This window comes from Bombina bombina, chromosome 3, assembly GCF_027579735.1.
Source record: "Bombina bombina isolate aBomBom1 chromosome 3, aBomBom1.pri, whole genome shotgun sequence".
Lineage (NCBI taxonomy): Eukaryota > Metazoa > Chordata > Amphibia > Anura > Bombinatoridae > Bombina > Bombina bombina.
In genome coordinates, this window is record NC_069501.1 from 955,195,620 (window position 1) to 955,211,682 (window position 16,063).

Here is a 16,063-nt window from a genome sequence, read left to right on the forward strand (position 1 = left end):
GGAAAGTTTTGTTTTTGGTTGCAATTTCTTCTGCTAGAAGAGTTTCAGAATTATCTGCTCTGTAGTGTTCTCCTCCTTATCTGGTGTTCCATGCAGATAAGGTGGTTTTACGTACTAAACCTGGTTTTCTTCCGAAAGTTGTTTCTAACAAAAACATTAACCAGGAGATAGTCGTGCCTTCTTTGTGTCCGAATCCAGTTTCAAAGAAGGAACGTTTGTTGCACAATTTGGATGTAGTTCGTGCTCTAAAATTCTATTTAGATGCTACAAAGGATTTTAGACAAACATCTTCTTTGTTTGTTGTTTATTCTGGTAAAAGGAGAGGTCAAAAAGCAACTTCTACCTCTCTCTCTTTTTGTATTAAAAGCATCATCAGATTGGCTTACGAGACTGCCGGACGGCAGCCTCCTGAAAGAATCACAGCTCATTCCACTAGGGCTGTGGCTTCCTCATGGGCCTTCAAGAACGAGGCTTCTGTTGATCAGATATGTAAGGCAGCGACTTGGTCTTCACTGCACACTTTTACTAAATTTTACAAATTTGATACTTTTGCTTCTTCTGAGGCTATTTTTGGGAGAAAGGTTTTGCAAGCCGTGGTGCCTTCCATCTAGGTGACCTGATTTGCTCCCTCCCTTCATCCGTGTCCTAAAGCTTTGGTATTGGTTCCCACAAGTAAGGATGACGCCGTGGACCGGACACACCTATGTTGGAGAAAACAGAATTTATGTTTACCTGATAAATTACTTTCTCCAACGGTGTGTCCGGTCCACGGCCCGCCCTGGTTTTTTAATCAGGTCTGATAATTTATTTTCTTTAACTACAGTCACCACGGTATCATATGATTTCTCCTATGCAAATATTCCTCCTTTACGTCGGTCGAATGACTGGGGAAGGCGGAGCCTAGGAGGGATCATGTGACCAGCTTTGCTGGGCTCTTTGCCATTTCCTGTTGGGGAAGAGAATATCCCACAAGTAAGGATGACGCCGTGGACCGGACACACCGTTGGAGAAAGTAATTTATCAGGTAAACATAAATTCTGTTTTTACCTCTGTGATTACCTTGTATATATGCTTCTGCAAACTGCCCCATTATTTCAGTTCTTTTGACAGACTTGCATTTTAGCCAATCAGTGCTCACTCCAGGGTAACTTCACGTGCATGAATTCAATGTTATCTATATGAAACATATGAACTAATGCCCTCTAGTGGTCAAAATGCATTCAGATTAGAGGCAGTCTTCAAGGTCTAAGAAATTATCGTATGAACCTCCTAGGTTTTAGCTTTCAACCAAGAATAACAAGAGAACAAAAGCAAAATTGGTAATACAAGTAAATTAGAAAGTTGTTTAAAATTACATTCCCTATTTAAATCATGAAAGTTTTTTTGGACTTTACTGTCCCTTTAAGTATTTTTTCTTTTCCCCTTTAAAGGGACACTGAACCCAATTTTTTTTCTGTGATTCAGATAGAGAATGAAATTTTAAGCAACTTTCTAATTTACTCCTATAATCAATTTTTCTTCATTCTCTTGCTATCTTTATTTTAAAAGTAGGAATATAAATCTTAGCAGCCAGCCCATTTTAGGTTCAGCACCATGGATAGCGCTTGCTTATTGGAGGATTACATTTAGCCACCAATAAGAAAGCATAACCCAGGTTCTCAACCAAAAATGGGCCGGCTCCTATGCATCACGTTCCTGATTTTTAAATAAAGATAGCAAGAGAACAAAGAAAACTTAATAATAGGTTTAAATCAGAAAACTGTTTAAAATTGCATGCTCTGTCTGAATCATGAAAGAAAAAAAAAATGGGTTTAGTGTCCCTTTAAGTTCCTTTACCTTTCCATATCTTTTTTTTCTCTCTTCCCCACCCTTTTTCATTTCACTTTTCCTCTCATTTCTCTGTTCCTTTCCCTTAAGAGCACAGACATTCTCTTAAAGCCATGTCTGTGTGAGAACTACATCTAAACTTACTAGCACTGAGCATAACACCTCTGTTTATGCACTTTATAAAAATGTTTTTCAGGGTTAAGAGCCATGTGCATCAGGATCAGTTACCTTAAACACAATACTTTTCTCTTGTTAAGTGTGTTCAGTCCACGGGTCATCCATTACTTATGGGATATATTCTCCTTCCCAACAGGAAGCTGCAAGAGGATCACCCAAGCAGAGCTGCCATACAGCTCCTCCCCTCACATGTCATACCCAGTCATTCTCTTGCAACCCTCAACAAAGAAGGAGGTCGCGAGAGGAGCTGGAGTTTTTACTTAACTATTCTTCAATCAAAAGTTTGTTATTTTAAATGGCACCGGAGTGTGCTGTTTTTCTATCTCAGGCAGTATTTGGAAGAAGAAACTGCCTGCGTTTTTTTTTCTATGATCTTAGCAGGCGTAACTAAGATCCACTGGCTGTTCTCGACATTCTGAGGAGTGGGGTAACTTCAGAAACTGGGAATAGCATGCGGGGTCCTCCACAAATGAGGTATGTGCAGTACTTTATTTTCTGGGAATGGAATTGACTAAGAAAATACTGCTTTTACCGTATGATGTAAGTACAGCCTTAAATGCAGTAGTAGCAACTGGTATCAGGCTGATAAATGTATGCGCAGTCGAGTTATATTCTAGGGACTAGAATTTGACTGAGAAAATACTGTTAACACTGAAATAATACTTAAGCCTTCTCTGCAGTGGTAGCGACTGGTAGCAGGCTTAGTGATAGCTTTGCATGACATTGAAAAATGTTGTTTTTTTTAATAAAACGTTTACTGGCATGTTATTCGTTTTTGTGAGGTACTTTGGTGATAAATCGCTTTGGGCATGATTTTTTTCCACATGGCTAACATATTTTTCTGCATGGAAACCGTTATATCAGGGCTCCCACTGTTGTGATTGGAGTGGGAGGGCCCTTGTTTTAGCGCCTTGTTGCGCAGTTAAAATTATTGCACAGTCTTTCTGCTTCTTCCTCCTTGATCCAGGACGTCTCTAGAGAGCTCAGGGGTCTGCAAATTTCATTTGTGAGGGAGGTAATCAGTCACACCAGATCTGTGACAGTGTGCTGACTGTGATTAAAAGCGTTAAATCTTAATTGATATCTGTTTTATCCGTTTTGGGTATTGAGGGGTTAATCATCCTTTTGCTAATGGGTGCAATCCTCTGCTAATAATACACTTCTTGTTAAGAATTGTTTAATTATATCTGTATTTTTGAAGCGCTGCAGCGTTTTTCATATTGCTTGTAAACTTATTGAAAGTGATTTCCAAGCTTGTTAGTTTCATTGCTAAGTCTGTTTTAAACATGTCTGATTCAGAGGAAACTGTTTGTTCATCATGTTCAAAAGCCAATGTGGAGCCCAATAGAACGATGTGTACCAATTGTATTGATATTGCTTTGAATAAAAGTCAATCTGTACCGATAAAGAAGCTATCACCAGACAACGAGGGGGAAGTTATGCCGCCTAACTCTCCTCACGTGTCAGTACCTGCGTCTCCCGCTCGGGAGATGCGTAAGATTGAGACACCTAGTACATCTAGGCCCTTACAAATCACTTTACATGATATGGCTAATGTTATGAAAGAAGTATTATATAATATGCCCGAATTAAGGGGCAAACGCGATAGCTCTGGGTTAAGGACAGAGCGCGCTGATGACACGAGAGCTATGTCTGATACTGCGTCACAATTTGCAGAACATGAGGACGGTGAGCTTCATTCTGTCGGTGACGGTTCTGATCCGGGGAGACCGGATTCAGAAATTTCAAATTTCTCCAACATAGGTGTGTCCGGTCCACGGCGTCATCCTTACTTGTGGGATATTCTCTTCCCCAACAGGAAATGGCAAAGAGCCCAGCAAAGCTGGTCACATGATCCCTCCTAGGCTCCGCCTACCCCAGTCATTCTCTTTGCCGTTGTACAGGCAACATCTCCACGGAGATGGCTTAGAGTTTTTTAGTGTTTAACTGTAGTTTTTATTATTCAATCAAGAGTTTGTTATTTTGAAATAGTGCTGGTATGTACTATTTACTCAGAAACAGAAAAGAGATGAAGATTTCTGTTTGTATGAGGAAAATGATTTTAGCAACCGTCACTAAAATCCATGGCTGTTCCACACAGGACTGTTGAGAGCAATTAACTTCAGTTGGGGGAACAGTGAGCAGTCTCTTGCTGCTCGAGGTATGACACATTCTAACAAGACAATGTAATGCTGGAAGCTGTCATTTTCCCTCTGGGATCCGGTAAGCCATGTTTATTACGATTGTAAATAAGGGCTTCAAAAAAGGGCTTATTAAGACCGTAGACTTTTTTTGGGCTAAATCGATTGATTATTAACACATATTTAGCCTTGAGGAATCATTTTATCTGGGTATTTTGATATAATAATATCGGCAGGCACTGTTTTAGACACCTTATTCTTTAGGGGCTTTCCCAAAGCATAGGCAGAGCCTCATTTTCGCGCCGGTGTTGCGCACTTGTTTTTGAGAGGCATGGCATGCAGTCGCATGTGAGAGGAGCTCTGATACTTAGAAAAGACTTTCTGAAGGCGTCATTGGGTATCGTATTCCCCTTGGGGCTTGGTTGGGTCTCAGCAAAGCAGATACCAGGGACTGTAAAGGGGTTAAAGTTCAAAACGGCTCCGGTTCCGTTATTTTAAGGGTTAAAGCTTCCAAATTTGGTGTGCAATACTTTTAAGGCTTTAAGACACTGTGGTGAAAATTTGGTGAATTTTGTACAATTCCTTCATGTTTTTTCGCATTTGCAGTAATAAAGTGTGTTCAGTTTAAAATTTAAAGTGACAGTAACGGTTTTATTTTAAAACGTTTTTTGTACTTGTTATCAAGTTTATGCCTGTTTAACATGTCTGAACTACCAGATAGACTGTGTTCTGAATGTGGGGAATCCAGAATTCCTATTCATTTAAATAAATGTGATTTATGTGATAATGACAATGATGCCCAAGATGATTCCTCAAGTGAGGGGAGTAAGCATGGTACTGCATCATTCCCTCCTTCGTCTACACGAGTCTTGCCCACTCAGGAGGCCCCTAGTACATCTAGCGCGCCAATACTCCTTACTATGCAACAATTAACGGCTGTAATGGATAATTCTGTCAAAAACATTTTAGCCAAAATGAACACTTATCAGCGTAAGCGCGACTGCTCTGTTTTAGATACTGAAGAGCATGACGACGCTGATATTAACATTTCTGAAGGGCCCCTAACTCAGTCTGATGGGGCCAGGGAGGTTTTGTCTGAGGGAGAAATTACTGATTCAGGGAACATTTCTCAACAAGCTGAACCTGATGTGATTGCATTTAAATTTAAGTTGGAACATCTCCGCATTCTGCTTAAGGAGGTATTATCCACTCTGGATGATTGTGACAAGTTGGTCATCCCAGAGAAACTATGTAAAATGGACAAGTTCCTAGAGGTGCCGGGGCTCCCAGAAGCTTTTCCTATACCCAAGCGGGTGGCGGACATTGTTAATAAAGAATGGGAAAGGCCCGGTATTCCTTTCGTCCCTCCCCCCATATTTAAAAAATTGTTTCCTATGGTCGACCCCAGAAAGGACTTATGGCAGACAGTCCCCAAGGTCGAGGGAGCGGTTTCCACTTTAAACAAACGCACCACTATACCCATAGAGGATAGTTGTGCTTTCAAAGATCCTATGGATAAAAAATTAGAAGGTTTGCTTAAAAAGATGTTTGTTCAGCAGGGTTTCCTTCTACAACCAATTTCATGCATTGTCCCTGTCGCTACAGCCGCATGTTTCTGGTTCGATGAGCTGATAAAGGCGGTCGACAGTGATTCTCCTCCTTATGAGGAGATTTTGGACAGAATCAATGCTCTCAAATTGGCTAATTCTTTCACCCTAGACGCCACTTTGCAATTGGCTAGGTTAGCGGCTAAGAATTCTGGGTTTGCTATTGTGGCGCGCAGAGCGCTTTGGTTGAAATCTTGGTCGGCTGATGCGTCTTCCAAGAACAAGCTACTTAACATTCCTTTCAAGGGGAAAACGCTGTTTGGCCCTGACTTGAAAGAGATTATCTCGGATATCACTGGGGGTAAGGGCCACGCCCTTCCTCAGGATCGGCCTTTCAAGGCAAAAAATAAACCTAATTTTCGTCCCTTTCGTAGAAACGGACCAGCCCAAAGTGCTACGTCCTCTAAGCAAGAGGGTAATACTTCTCAAGCCAAGCCAGCTTGGAGACCAATGCAAGGCTGGAACAAGGGAAAGCAGGCCAAGAAACCTGCCACTGCTACCAAGACAGCATGAAATGTTGGCCCCCGATCCGGGACCGGATCTGGTGGGGGGCAGACTCTCTCTCTTCGCTCAGGCTTGGGCAAGAGATGTTCTGGATCCTTGGGCGCTAGAAATAGTCTCTCAAGGTTATCTTCTGGAATTCAAGGGACTTCCCCCAAGGGGGAGGTTCCACAGGTCTCAGTTGTCTTCAGACCACATAAAAAGACAGGCATTCTTACATTGTGTAGAAGACCTGTTAAAAATGGGAGTGATTCATCCCGTTCCATTAAGACAACAAGGGATGGGGTTCTACTCCAATCTGTTTATAGTTCCCAAAAAAGAGGGAACGTTCAGACCAATCTTAGATCTCAAGATCTTAAACAAGTTTCTCAAGGTTCCATCGTTCAAGATGGAAACCATTCGAACTATTCTTCCTTCCATCCAGGAAGGTCAATTCATGACCACGGTGGATTTAAAGGATGCGTATCTACATATTCCTATCCACAAGGAACATCATCGGTTCCTGAGGTTCGCATTCCTGGACAAACATTACCAGTTCGTGGCGCTTCCTTTCGGATTAGCCACTGCTCCAAGGATTTTCACAAAGGTACTAGGGTCCCTTCTAGCTGTGCTAAGACCAAGGGGCATTGTTGTAGTACCTTACTTGGACGACATTCTGATTCAAGCGTCGTCCCTTCCTCAAGCAAAGGCTCACACGGACATTGTCCTGGCCTTTCTCAGATCTCACGGATGGAAAGTGAACGTGGAAAAGAGTTCTCTATCTCCGTCAACAAGGGTTCCCTTCTTGGGAACAATAATAGACTCCTTAGAAATGAGGATTTTTCTGACAGAGGCCAGAAAAACAAAACTTCTAGACTCTTGTCGGATACTTCATTCCGTTCCTCTTCCTTCCATAGCTCAGTGCATGGAAGTGATCGGGTTGATGGTAGCGGCAATGGACATAGTTCCTTTTGCACGCATTCATCTAAGACCATTACAACTGTGCATGCTCAGTCAGTGGAATGGGGACTATACAGACTTGTCTCCGAAGATACAAGTAAATCAGAGGACCAGAGACTCACTCCGTTGGTGGCTGTCCCTGGACAACCTGTCACGAGGGATGACATTCCGCAGACCAGAGTGGGTCATTGTCACGACCGACGCCAGTCTGATGGGCTGGGGCGCGGTCTGGGGATCCCTGAAAGCTCAGGGTCTTTGGTCTCGGGAAGAATCTCTTCTACCGATAAATATTCTGGAACTGAGAGCGATATTCAATGCTCTCAAGGCTTGGCCTCAGCTAGCGAGGGCCAAGTTCATACGGTTTCAATCAGACAACATGACAACTGTTGCGTACATCAACCATCAGGGGGGAACAAGGAGTTCCCTGGCGATGGAAGAAGTGACCAAAATCATTCTATGGGCGGAGTCTCACTCCTGCCACCTGTCTGCTATCCACATCCCAGGAGTGGAAAATTGGGAAGCGGATTTTCTGAGTCGTCAGACATTGCATCCGGAGGAGTGGGAACTCCATCCGGAAATCTTTGCCCAAGTCACTCAGCTGTGGGGCATTCCAGACATGGATCTGATGGCCTCTCGGCAGAACTTCAAAGTTCCTTGCTACGGGTCCAGATCCAGGGATCCCAAGGCGGCTCTAGTGGATGCACTAGTAGCACCTTGGACCTTCAAACTAGCTTATGTGTTCCCGCCGTTTCCTCTCATCCCCAGGCTGGTAGCCAGGATCAATCAGGAGAGGGCGTCGGTGATTTTGATAGCTCCTGCGTGGCCACGCAGGACTTGGTATGCAGATCTGGTGAATATGTCATCGGCTCCTCCTTGGAAGCTACCTTTGAGACGAGACCTTCTTGTTCAGGGTCCGTTCGAACATCCGAATCTGGTTTCACTCCAGCTGACTGCTTGGAGATTGAACGCTTGATCTTATCGAAGCGAGGATTCTCAGATTCTGTTATCGATACTCTTGTTCAGGCCAGAAAGCCTGTAACTAGAAAGATTTACCACAAAATTTGGAAAAAATATATCTGTTGGTGTGAATCTAAAGGATTCCCTTGGGACAAGGTTAAGATTCCTAGGATTCTATCCTTCCTTCAAGTAGGATTGGAAAAAGGATTATCTGCAAGTTCCCTGAAGGGACAGATTTCTGCCTTGTCTGTGTTACTTCACAAAAAGCTGGCCGCTGTGCCAGATGTTCAAGCCTTTGTTCAGGCTCTGGTTAGAATTAAGCCTGTTTACAAACCTTTGACTCCTCCTTGGAGTCTCAATTTAGTTCTTTCAGTTCTTCAGGGGGTTCCGTTTGAACCCTTGCATACCGTTGATATTAAGTTATTATCTTGGAAAGTTTTGTTTTTAGTTGCAATTTCTTCTGCTAGAAGAGTTTCAGAATTATCTGCTCTGCAGTGTTCTCCTCCTTATCTGGTGTTCCATGCAGATAAGGTGGTTTTACGTACTAAACCTGGTTTTCTTCCAAAAGTTGTTTCTAACAAAAACATTAACCAGGAGATTATCGTACCTTCTCTGTGTCCGAAACCAGTTTCAAAGAAGGAACGTTTGTTGCACAATTTGGATGTTGTTCGCGCTCTAAAATTCTATTTAGATGCTACAAAGGATTTTAGACAAACATCTTCCTTGTTTGTTGTTTATTCCGGTAAAAGGAGAGGTCAAAAAGCAACTTCTACCTCTCTCTCTTTTTGGATTAAAAGCATCATCAGATTGGCTTACGAGACTGCCGGACGGCAGCCTCCCGAAAGAATCACAGCTCATTCCACTAGGGCTGTGGCTTCCACATGGGCCTTCAAGAACGAGGCTTCTGTTGATCAGATATGTAGGGCAGCGACTTGGTCTTCACTGCACACTTTTACCAAATTTTACAAGTTTGATACTTTTGCTTCTTCTGAGGCTATTTTTGGGAGAAAGGTTTTGCAAGCCGTGGTGCCTTCCATTTAGGTGACCTGATTTGCTCCCTCCCTTCATCCGTGTCCTAAAGCTTTGGTATTGGTTCCCACAAGTAAGGATGACGCCGTGGACCGGACACACCTATGTTGGAGAAAACAGAATTTATGTTTACCTGATAAATTACTTTCTCCAACGGTGTGTCCGGTCCACGGCCCGCCCTGGTTTTTTTAATCAGGTCTGATAATTTTTTTCTTTAACTACAGTCACCACGGTACCATATGGTTTCTCCTATGCAAATATTCCTCCTTAACGTCGGTCGAATGACTGGGGTAGGCGGAGCCTAGGAGGGATCATGTGACCAGCTTTGCTGGGCTCTTTGCCATTTCCTGTTGGGGAAGAGAATATCCCACAAGTAAGGATGACGCCGTGGACCGGACACACCGTTGGAGAAAGTAATTTATCAGGTAAACATAAATTCTGTTTTTAAATTTAAGCTTGAGAACCTCCGTGTGTTACTAGGGGAGGTATTAGCGGCTCTGAATGATTGCGACACGGTGGCAATTCCAGAGAAATTGTGTAGGTTGGATAGATACTATGCGGTACCGGTGTGTACTGACGTTTTTCCTATACCAAAAAGGCTTACAGAAATTATAAGTAAGGAGTGGGATAGACCCGGTGTGCCTTTTTCCCCTCCCCCGATATTTAGAAAAATGTTCCCTATAGACGCCACCACACGAGACTTATGGCAGACGGTCCCTAAGGTGGAGGGAGCAGTTTCTACGTTAGCCAAGCGTACCACTATCCCGGTGGAGGATAGCTGTGCTTTCTTAGATCCAATGGATAAAAAGTTAGAGGGTTATCTTAAGAAAATGTTTGTTCAACAGGGTTTTATATTACAGCCTCTTGCATGCATTGCGCCTGTCACGGCTGCAGCGGCATTCTGGTTTGAGTCTCTGGAAGAGGCGATTCGCACAGAGCCGTTGGATGAGGCCTTGAGCAAAGTTAGAACCCTTAAGCAAGCTAATGCGTTTGTTTCAGATGCCGTAGTACATCTAACCAAACTTATGGCTAAAAATTCCGGATTCACCATACAGGCGCGCAGAGCGCTCTGGCTTAAATCCTGGTCAGCGGATGTAACTTCCAAGTCTAAACTACTTAACATTCCTTTCAAAATGCAGACCTTATTCGGGCCTGGCTTGAAGGAAATTATTGCTGACATTACGGGAGGTAAGGGCCACGCCCTTCCTCAGGACAGGGCCAAACCAAAGTCCAAACAGTCTAATTTTCGTGCCTTTCGTAACTTCAAGGCAGGAGCAGCATCGACTTCCTCCGCTCCAAAACAGGAAGGAACTACTGCTCGTTACAGACAGGGTTGGAAAGGCAACCAGTCATGGAACAAGGGTAAGCAGGCCAGAAAGCCTACTCCCGCCCCTAAGACAGCATGAAGTCAGGGCCCCCTATCCGGAGATGGATTTAGTGGGGGGCAGACTTTCTCTCTTTGCCCAGGCTTGGGCAAGAGATGTGCAGGATCCCTGGACGTTAAAGATTATATCTCAGGGATACCTTCTGGATTTCAAAACCTCTCCTCCACAAGGGAGGTTCCATCTTTCGAGGTTATCGACAAACCTAGTAAAGAGAGAGGCATTTCTACAATGTGTACAAGACCTCTTAATCATGGGGGTGATCCACTCAGTTCCGCGATCGGAACAGGGACAAGGATTTTACTCAAATCTATTTGTGGTTCCCAAAAAAGAGGGAACCTTCAGACCAATCTTGGACTTAAAGATCTTAAACAAATTCCTAAGGGTACCATCGTTCAAGATGGAAACCATTCGAACCATCCTACCCATGATCCAAGAGGGTCAATATATGACCACGGTGGACTTAAAGGATGCTTACCTTCATATACCGATTCACAAAGATCATTATCGGTACCTGAGGTTTGCCTTCTAGACAGGCATTACCAGTTTGTGGCTCTTCCCTTCGGGTTAGCCACGGCCCCGAGAATTTTTACAAAGGTTCTGGGCTCACTTCTGGTGGTACTAAGACCACGAGGCATAGCGGTGGCTCCGTACCTAGACAACATTCTGATACAAGCGTCAAGTTTTCAGAATGCAAAGTCTCATACAGAGATAGTTCTAGCATTTCTGAGGTTGCATGGGTTGAAAGTGAACGTGGAAAAGAGTTCTCTGTTACCACTCACGAGAGTTCCTTTTTTAGGGACTCTTATAGATTCTGTAGAGATGAAGATTTACCTGACGGAGTCCAGGTTATCAATGATTCTCAATGCTTGGCGTGTCCTTCATTCCGTTCCAAGCCCATCAGTAGCTCAGTGCATGGAGGTAATCGGCTTAATGGTCGCGGCAATGGACATAGTGCCATTTGCGCACCTGCATCTCAGACCGCTGCAACTATGCATGCTCAGTCAATGGAACGGGGATTACTCAGATCTGTCCCCTTTGCTAAATCTGGACCAGGAGACCAGAGATTCGCTTCTCTGGTGGTTGTCACCGGTTCATCTGTCCAAAGGAATGACCTTTCGCAGGCCAGATTGGACAATTGTAACAACGGATGCCAGCCTTCTAGGCTGGGGAGCAGTCTGGAATTCCCTGAAGGCTCAGGGATCGTGGACTCAGGAGGAGAAACTCCTCCCAATAAACATTCTAGAATTAAGAGCAATATTCAATGCTCTTCTAGCTTGGCCTCAGTTAGCAAAGCTGAGGTTCATCAGATTTCAGTCGGACAATATCACTACTGTGGCTTACATCAATCATCAAGGGGGAACCAGGAGTTCCCTAACGATGTTGGAAATCTCGAAGATAATTCGCTGGGCAGAGTCTCACTCTTGCCACCTGTCAGCGATTCACATCCCAGGCGTAGAGAACTGGGAGGCGGATTTCCTAAGTCACCAGACTTTTCATCCGGGAGAGTGGGAACTTCACCCGGAGGTATTTGCTCAACTGATTCGTCGTTGGGGCAAACCGGATCTGGATCTCATGGCATCTCGCCAGAACGCGAAGCTTCCTTGTTACGGATCCAGGTCCAGGGACCCGGGAGCGGTGCTGGTAGATGCATTAGCAGCCCCTTGGGTTTTCAACATAGCTTATGTGTTTCCACCATTTCCGTTGCTACCTCGGCTGATTGCCAGGATCAAACAGGAGAGGGCATCGGTAATTCTGATAGCGCCTGCGTGGCCACGCAGGACCTGGTATGCAGACCTAGTGGACATGTCGTCCTGTCCACCATGGTCTCTTCCTCTGAGGCAGGACCTTCTAATTCAGGGTCCTTTCAACCATCCAAACCTAATTTCTCTGAGGCTGACTGCCTGGAAATTGAACGCTTGATTCTATCAAAGCGTGGGTTTTCGGATTCGGTTATTGATACATTAATACAGGCTCGGAAACCTGTGACAAGAAAGATTTACCATAAGATATGGCGTAAATATTTATATTGGTGCGAATCCAAGAGTTACTCATGGAGTAAGGTTAGGATTCCTAGGATATTAGCTTTTCTACAATAGGGTTTAGAAAAGGGTTTATCCGCTAGTTCGCTAAAGGGACAGATTTCAGCTCTGTCTATTCTTTTACGTCCAGGCCTTTTGTCAAGCTTTGGCTAGAATTAAGCCTGTGTTTAAAGCTGTTGCTCCTCCGTGGAGCTTAAACTTGGTTCTTAAAGTTCTTCAGGGTGTTCCGTTTGAACCCCTTCATTCCATTGATATTAAGCTTTTATCTTGGTAAGTTTTGTTTTTGATGACTATTTCCTCGGCTCGAAGAGTCTCTGAGTTATCTGCCTTACATTGTGATTCTCCTTATCTGATCTTTCATTCAGACAAGGTAGTTCTGCGTACTAAACCTGGGTTTTTACCTAAGGTTGTTTCTAACAGGAATATCAATCAAGAGATTGTTGTTGCATCATTATGTCCTAATCCTTCTTCAAAGAAGGAACGTCTTTTGCATAATCTAGACGTGGTCCGTGCTCTGAAGTTCTACTTACAGGCAACTAAAGATTTTAGACGAACTTCTTCTCTGTTTGTCGTTTACTCTGGACAGAGGAGAGGTCAAAAGGCTTCGGCCACTTCTCTCTCTTTTTGGCTTCGTAGCATAATACGTTTAGCCTATGAGACTGCTGGACAGCAGCCTCCTGAAAGAATTACAGCTCATTCCACTAGAGCTGTGGCTTCCACCTGGGCCTTTAAGAATGAGGCCTCTGTTGAACAGATTTGCAAGGCTGCAACTTGGTCTTCACTTCATACTTTTTCCAAATTTTACAAATTTGACACTTTCGCTTCTTCGGAGGCTGGTTTTGGGAGAAAGGTTCTACAGGCAGTGGTTCCTTCTGTTTAATGTTCCTGCCTTGTCCCTCCCATCATCCGTGTACTTAGCTTTGGTATTGGTATCCCATAAGTAATGGATGACCCGTGGACTGAACACACTTAACAAGAGAAAACATAATTTATGCTTACCTGATAAATTTATTTCTCTTGTAGTGTGTTCAGTCCACGGCCCGCCCTGTCTTTTTAAGGCAGGTTCTAAATTTTAAAATTATAACTCCAGTCACCACTGCACCTTATAGTTTCTCCTTTCTCGTCTTGTTTTGGTCGAATGACTGGATATGACATGTGAGGGGAGGAGCTGTATGGCAGCTCTGCTTGGGTGATCCTCTTGCAGCTTCCTGTTGGGAAGGAGAATATATCACATAAGTAATGGATGACCCGTGGACTGAACACACTACAAGAGAAATAAATTTATCAGGTAAGCATAAATTATGTTTTCCATCTAAGTTGTAATATGAGTGATAAGTTATGTTTTACTATGTTGTCTTTTTTTTCTACTTCAGGCAGTTGTCGTGCTAAGTATTATCATTAAAGTAGCTTCCTCTTCAGTCTTGTGCTTTATCAAACCATACCCAAAATTCCCCTGGTGGTCTGCTGTGTAACTTCTAAATATCTCCCTGCCAAAAAGCTAGAGACAACAAACATAACTGTACTGATAAGTGGGAGAATTTAAATCTAGTTTATTTAGTGTGAACATCATTTAGCCTTACAGAAAAGTATTAAATAGCCTTTGTTTTCAACATGTTTAACAATATATATTTTTAGTTAGTTTTAATATTTTATCACTTGAAAACAACAAATATTTATTGTCCCTTAACACCCTTTCCAGTCCTATGTCGGAATATATCTGACAAAGGATTTTACCGCTTTTGGTACAATAGATCCGAAATGACTTTTCCGGTTTTGAATTTCACAGGTAAATAGCGACATCTAGTGATTACTTGCTGGACTAGCTGTGAAATCCAAAGAATGGCAGGCTTAGTTATAAGAGAGTAAATCTAAAGGTGTGTGTTTTTTCCAAAAAATTAAGTAAGACCTGCTGGTGCACTAAGTGTAAATTTATAGGACCGGAAGGGTTATAGCTATGACAGAATGCTCAAAATATTTCCAAATGGAGAAATTAATGTATTGCAAATTGTATTATCTGTATTGTGTAGGTTGCAGTGTCATCAGTGTGCAGGATAATTGCTTGCTTGGCCCAGTTGGGTGATATATATGCAGAGGAAGAGCACTACTTACTCGGTACTTTTTGCAATGCCGCACTCATTGATTATGATTTTAAGGGACAATCAAGTCCAAAAAAATTTCATGATTCAAATAGGGCATGTAATTTTAAAAAACTTTCCAATTTACTTTTTTTTTTTTTTTTTTTTATATCGGCTTTATTTAAAAAAAATAATAATTCAGATACAAAGGGAGGAGACGCAGCTCCAGGAATATAGACATAGGTTGATTCATTTTTAAGGAAAGATAAAACAACAACATTATATTTGCACCACATCTCAAAATATTGGACTGTCCATAGATTTGTCTGTTACGTGTGGGCAGGGTTATCCATATGACTTTAGTTTAAAAACAAATAAACATTCAAACAATAAACTATACTAACATTTACGAACCTATCTGCTACGGACTCATATCCTTGTTACTTCTGCATTAAAACTTAAAAGTTAGGAGTTACCTGGAGCGTCAGATTTCTAATTCCCATGCAACTCAATTAAGTGTGCTTGGAGAGTATCCCTCTCTTCCTTCTTCCTCACTTCACCAACATAGTATTCCCACAAAGCAGACATTTCTGCGTAAATATGCATCGTGTTTTGGTTTAAATAGTGGCTTTCTTCTAATGCTAGTAATTCTGAAGTCTTTTATAACCACATATGTTTATGGGGAATGTCTGCACTCTTCCAATTTTTTGCTATTAAGATTTTTACGCTGTTTGTCATAATGGTGAATAATTTCAAGTTGGGTTTGTATTTTATAGGAGGTGGTTTATTCAAGAGCCAGATTAAAGTTTCTAGTGGGAATTAGGATTCTAAAATATGTTCAATTTCCTTGATAATTTGTCTCCAAAATGTTTGGACTGCTGAGCACCACCACCACATATGTGCCATGTCACTTCCCACGTTTCCGCATCTCCAACACTTATTGTTGGATTTGTGGAATAGTTTGTAAAGTCTGCGAGGTGTGTAATACCATCTATGTAGGATTTTAAGATTCAGTTCAACAATGCTAGAGGATACTGAAGTTTTCATTGTATGTTGAAATATTTGTAGACAAGTGTGAGGGAGTATTATCTTACCTAAGTCCTTTTCCCAGGCTTCCATATATCCCAATATCTGTCCAGGTTGTGTGTGAGTCAATATTTTATATATTTTTGAGATAGTATGTCTTGGAGTTGGGTCCTGAGTGAACAAAACCTCAAAATTAGTAATTGGTCTGATCATATTCCTGGAACCTGGGTGTTGAGTGAGGAAGTGATGAACCCTGTAATATGTGTACCAATTTTTAAAACAGGTGAATCCCTGAGACACCAGGGTCTCTTGGGCTAAAACTTTCTCATTGCTTGTGAGGAGGCTTGTAAGATCTTGCAA